The following is a 5,984-nucleotide window of genomic DNA, read 5'->3' on the forward strand; positions in this document are numbered from 1 at the left end:
TATTAGGGTTGGTATTAGGGTTAGTTATTAGGGTTGGGTATTAGGGTTATGGATAGGGTTTGGTGTTAGGGTTACGTGCTATTAGGGTTTAGGGTTAGGTATTAGGGTTAGGTATAAAGGGTAGGTTAGGTTAATGTATTATGATTGTGGGGATTAGGGTTAGGTTGGGTATTAGGGTTAGTGGTTTAGGTTGGTTATAAGGGTTAGATTATTAGGGTTGGGGTTCAGTGTATTAGGGTTAGAGATGGGTATTATGGTTAGGTTCATGCTTTTTAGAGTTAGTGTTGGGGTTAGCGACTTAAGGTTGGAAAAAAAATGAGGGATGGAAGATTTAAGGGTTTGCTGTGATTTGTGGGGCTGTGGCCCGTAACAGGGTTATAGGAAGGTGACAAATTTGCTACTTTGGTACCAAAGGGAGGGGGGAGTTTAGGGGTTGGGTTTAGATTTGGTGTTAGGACTTTGAGTGTTGCGATAATAAGGGTTCTGAAGATTGAGGGTTGCTTATTTTTTGTAGGGGTGTGCCTGTACAGAGTTTATGGGGAAAGGTAAATACTTGGCAATTGTGTTGGGAGATGAATACAGGAAAGGTGAGAGAAAGGCTTTGTGTTCTTTGTTCCCTAACAGGTGTGTACATATTAGGATTACTGTTAGAATTTAGGGTTGGAAAAAGACAGGGTTGGGAAGATTGATGGTTGCTGTGATTTTGCAGGGTTATAGGGAAGGGTGAAGATTCTGGTACTTTAGTACCAAAGGAAGGGATAGGGTTAGGGGTGAGGGCGAGTGTGAAGAGTGTACGGGTTGGTTTTAGGACTTTGGTTTTAAGAGATTGGGAATATTGAGCATTGCTGATGTTTTATAGGGGTGTGGCTGTATAGTGTTAGGGAAAAGGTAAAGATTGGTACTTGTGTTGGGAGATGAATATAGGAAAGGTGAGAGAAAGCCTGTTATCTTTGTTCCCTAACAATTGTGGACAAAAGTCATAGTTTAAAAATAATTTGGAAGCTCTTTGCACCCTTTGCATGTGCTGAGGCACCCTTAGAGGTAAAGAGCTAGCTTTTACCCCACTACTCCATACTTGGACATTGAGGGCTAGATCCTTTGTGTATAGAGCGGAGTTACTCCTCAACTTACATGCTCCAAGCGACCAGGCTCTACTGTCTGTCCTCCGTAAAGGGGTCATGCCTTCTTCCCCACATTACAGTCGAGCCGGAGCTAGCAGACGGGACAGTAGCGAAAAGCTTATCTCCTGTCTTGCTGGTAAACATTCAATGTGTGCATTTTGTAGTGCAGGGGTTCCAACTTACCTTACTCACCTCATGAAGAGATCAGGTTTAGATATTCATAATCCATCCCACTGCTTAAAACAAAGTTCATAACATTTGTGCTTTATCAGATTAGTAACTATAGCTCATAATTCTGTCCACTCAAGAATTTGTATGCTGAAAATTCCTTTTAATGGTATCTGTCAGAATGCCATGTATCCTGACATTTGATATGATCTAAAAAATATTCCCAAAATAGATGCAGAATGTTTCAGATAAGTATAGTTTAATTTGCATGCATCCTACTTAACTTCCAGTCAGTGTATGTCGCATTTGTCTATATTACAAGAAAATTATTACTAAGCACATACATGCTGTATTATTGTTTACATAGGCATAAGCTGATGTGCTAGAATGCTACTAACAAATTGTTGTTTAGTTTAGGAATGTATTTGCATCAAATGCAAAATCAAATAAGGGCAGGGCCCTCATTACATCTTGTATCTATTATGGGTGTTGAATAAATTAACGAGTGAGCAACACTTTAGTATTCAAACAGTAAGTAGGGATGAGACATGCCATAGCATATATTATACCCCCATAACAGGGTCGGACTGGGAGAAAAAAAGCAGCCCTAGCAAAAAAAATCAAAGCAACCCAATTCAGGTATGGGATTGGTTAACTGGAAACCCATTATCCAGAAAGCTCCAAATTACGGAAAGGCCATCTCAGATAGACTCCATTACAATCAAACAATCCAAATGTTTAAAACTGATTTCATTTGCTCTGTAATAATAAAACAGAGCATTGTTCTTGAGCCAAACTAAGATATAATTAGTCTTTATTGGAGCAAAATCAGATTATTGGGATTATTTAATGTTTATTCAATGTTTACATGATTTTCTAGCAGACAAAGTATGTAGATCCACATTTTGGAAAGATAGGTTATCTGTAAAACCCCAGGTCTCAAGCATTCTGAATAACAGGTCCCATACATGTATTCATGTGTGACATTGGCAACCAAGCTCCACCACCCACACAAGCTAAAAAGAAAACATTGATGATCAAGGCCCCCCCAATAAAATTAGGGGGAAGAAGTAGTCAGGACCTCTGAAAAAAAATTACCAAAAATATTTGGTGACCAGCCCCCCAGTTAAAAAACCATTGGTGGCCAGGGTTCCCCATTAAAATTAAAAGAAAAAAAAAAGATCATTCAGTGGAAAACTTTTAAAATTTTGCAGTTAAAAGTTCCAGAAGTACTTTGAAAAACTGCAGAGGAGCTACAGTCACAAGAGAAATAGGCGACATCTAGTTGTGTTTGTCAGCAACAGCAGCCTCGTTAAATCTACAGTATCGAGACAGCAGGCTGTGCAGAGAGGACCGTGTGGCCCATTTACATTGCACAGACAGCAGCCCAACAGGCATTTGCCCAAATTCACAGATGGCCAGTCCCTAACCCCATAATAACAGGGAAATCAGTACTTGACCCAAGTAGGGGGTGACACTATAGCTTGCACAAAAGACCAATAATAAGGGGTACCCACTATAGAGTATAAATGGGGTAAGAAACACTGTATCATGTATTATACACCCATATTATGGGGTGTCCAGTGTAATAAAGGTAGTAGAGTACAAGTGGGGGTGACACATAATGTAGGATGCATAATACAACAATAATATTGGGGTGCCCAGAACAAAAAAACATTTATTATTACCCAGTAGAGTACAGGGAGTGGGAGGCATACAGTAACATATATTATATAGTGAATAAAGTACCCCCTCTTGTAAAATATAAGGATATTATAAGTTACCGAGGAATTTCATGACCATATAAAAACACGAGGCCGAAGGCCGAGTGGTTTTATACAGGTCATGGAACTCAGAGTTAACTTCTAATATCCTCATATTTTACAACTGGGTGTACTTTATTTATTATAATACACAAATTTCAGTGAGTCATGTGACAGAAATGACATCAGAACTCACCGTTTATAACTGATGACATCAGAACTCACTATTTATAAGGATATAATTTACAAGATATTCATGGCTTTTGTGTATTATAAAGCTATAATAAGTGAATGATCAGTATAATAAAGGTAGTTCGTATTTATTGAGCCAAAATAGTACACATAGGGGTGAGACACACTGTATTTTGCACCAGAGCCACTGAAAAATAGTCAATCTTAATCGAACCTTAGTTTAATAAATGGGGTTGTGTACCCTTTGAGTTAACTTTAAGTATTGACAGACAGTGACAGTTGTTTTCATTCCTTACTAGTTTAGTTGTTTTATTTAGCAGCTCTTCAGTTTGCAATTTCATCAGTCTGGTTACTAGGGTCCAATTTACCACAGCAACCATGCACTGGTTTAAATAAGAAACTAGAATATGACTAGACGAGGACCTGAATAAAAGAAAAGTAATACAAAAACACAGAAATAAAGGTGTAGCCTTACAGAGCATTTGTTCTTTAGATGGAGTCAGCCAGCCCCATTGGAAAGCTGAAAAGAGTAAGATATTTTTAAAAAATGTAAAACTATAAATGACAGCCAATTAAAAAATCATCTCCTGTTCCTGAAATTTTATAAAACGTTAGTGTAGAAGAAGGCTGCTCTTTAAAAGGGCTGTTTAATCTCAATACAGACCTCTGATCACAAGTAAATGTTTATTCCATGTCATTTTCATCACTTTAGCATAATGGGAAATTTTAAAGTGGGTTACAGTATTGATCCTTCTTAGAGCACACCTATTTTAGAATGACAATTATATATTTTAAAATGTTTTCATTACTTTTAATAGAGCAACAGAATTCAGAAAATATTGAAATATTTTAATCATAAGAAATCAATATGCTACAGTAATGTAACTAACCTTTCTGAATGAAGTTTAGAGCCAGATTTCCTGTCAGCGCATCTGTCAGACCCAGTTGAGGGTGCAGGCCTTGGTGTGATCACAACCCCGGTAGTTTTGCCATTGACTATGCTTAAAATGCAGCTTTATTATGATGGGATTGTTGTGAGCAGTTGTGCAGTTAACTCACAAGAGGGTCTCCCCACTCCATCCTCTCGACTCCTATAGGAAAGTCTCTGGGTGCTGACACCAGAACCAATAACAAAAAGCCATAAAATACTCATCATTCACAGGTTCAGAAAACCCTTCTCTCATTCCAATAATCTTCTGCTCCTGAAAACACATCAAGCATTAGTATAGCATGTAGCAAACATCTGGAGTGAAATATGTAAAAAAAAAAAAAAAAGTGAAATAACGAATAAAGTATTTTTATTTTGTGTTTTATTTCAAAGAAGAATTACATTGACTAACGATACCAGATATGTATTGGTATCCCCCTTTTCTTGTCCAGAAGACACCCCAATAATAAAACAGCATTTTGTACAATTTTACATTGGAACACAATAGATAGGGCATCTCTAGGTTAACATAGCATATCTAACGATAGAAATGAAATACCCCCTTAAGTTTTCAGAAACCACATACGTCTAGGTTTTTAGATGTGGTGTAGTTTTTGCTATAAATGTAGCTTCCATCCTACAGATCACCCTAAAACGCAACATAATTTTTTGGAATTTAGTTTTTATTTCTTAAATATCACCAAAGTCTCAAAGTCAGAAGTGAATTTGGGAAAATACTCAAATAAAAATTTTCAAATTAACCCAAATATCAAAAAACAAGTTTTCCTGAAGAAAACAATGCCCCACATGTATGGGTGCACCTAAAGAAGTGGCCTCCAAATGTCCCAAAACAAGGGCAATACAGAAGGGCAGTTCTAGCTGAAAAGTTGGGGCAGCACTCTATGTGCACACCTTGCAGTTCTTTAGTTTAAACATCCCCTTACCCCCACAAACTATATATTGCTTAAAAGTGCACACCTGTAGCTATTCAGGGACGCTATCCTTGCTTTCCAACGTGGAGATCTGTGGGTGCAGTTCTCCGTAGAAGTTTGTGGTTTGACCAAAAGAAAAAGAAAAAAGTTACAAAGTTATATTTCTCCCCAAAATTGCCACGGAAAGAAAAAAAAACATGCTAAGTATCAATCTCCAACTTCTTCCAAACAAAATTATACTCTGCATGTATGGGTGCAACTAAAGACGCAACCTCCAAAAACCCCAAAACTGGGTCAATACACAAGAGCAATTTCAGCTGGAAAGCTTGGGGCTGCGCTCTAGGTGCACACCTTGCAGTTCTTCAGTCTAAACACCCCCTTACCTGTGAAATACCCCCCACAAACTATATATTGCTTGAAAGTGCACACCTGCAGCGGCACCATCCTTGCTTTCCTACATGCAGATCTTCTTGTCGCAGTTCTCCGTAGAGCTGCATGCATGGGTGCACCTAAAGACGCGGCCTCCAAACTCCCCAAAACAGGGTCAATACACAAGAGCGCCGCTCCAAACATTGAAACTGAAATGGCTCGTGAATTGAGCCAGTTTTGGGGCATTTGGAGGTCATGACTTTAGGTGCACCCATACATGTAGGGCATCATATAGTTCATAAAATGATATCCTGCATGCATGGGTGCACCTAAAGACGCGGCCTCCAAACACTCCAAAACAGGGTCAATACACAAGAGCAATTTCAGCTGGAAAGCTTGGGACTGTGCTCAAGGTGCACACCTTGCAGTTCTTCAGTCTAAACACCCCCTTACCTGTGAAATACCCCCCACAAACTATATATTGCTTGAAAGTGCACACCTGTAGCTATTC

The 5,984-nt window shown here is 38.6% G+C and overlaps 1 long non-coding RNA gene across 1 annotated transcript; it reads right to left on the reverse strand.

Moving 5' to 3' along the window:
* Nucleotides 1-3,680: 3,680 nt before the first annotated feature.
* Nucleotides 3,681-5,296, reverse strand: LOC121393592. Its single transcript, XR_005961173.1, has 3 exons — nucleotides 5,151-5,296; nucleotides 4,135-4,446; nucleotides 3,681-4,009 (listed from the first exon to the last, which is right to left on the reverse strand). It is a non-coding gene; the product is annotated as an uncharacterized LOC121393592 (long non-coding RNA).
* Nucleotides 5,297-5,984: the final 688 nt, after the last annotated feature.

The sequence above is a fragment of the Xenopus laevis genome, chromosome 5L, assembly GCF_017654675.1.
Source record: "Xenopus laevis strain J_2021 chromosome 5L, Xenopus_laevis_v10.1, whole genome shotgun sequence".
NCBI classification, from domain to species: domain Eukaryota; kingdom Metazoa; phylum Chordata; class Amphibia; order Anura; family Pipidae; genus Xenopus; species Xenopus laevis.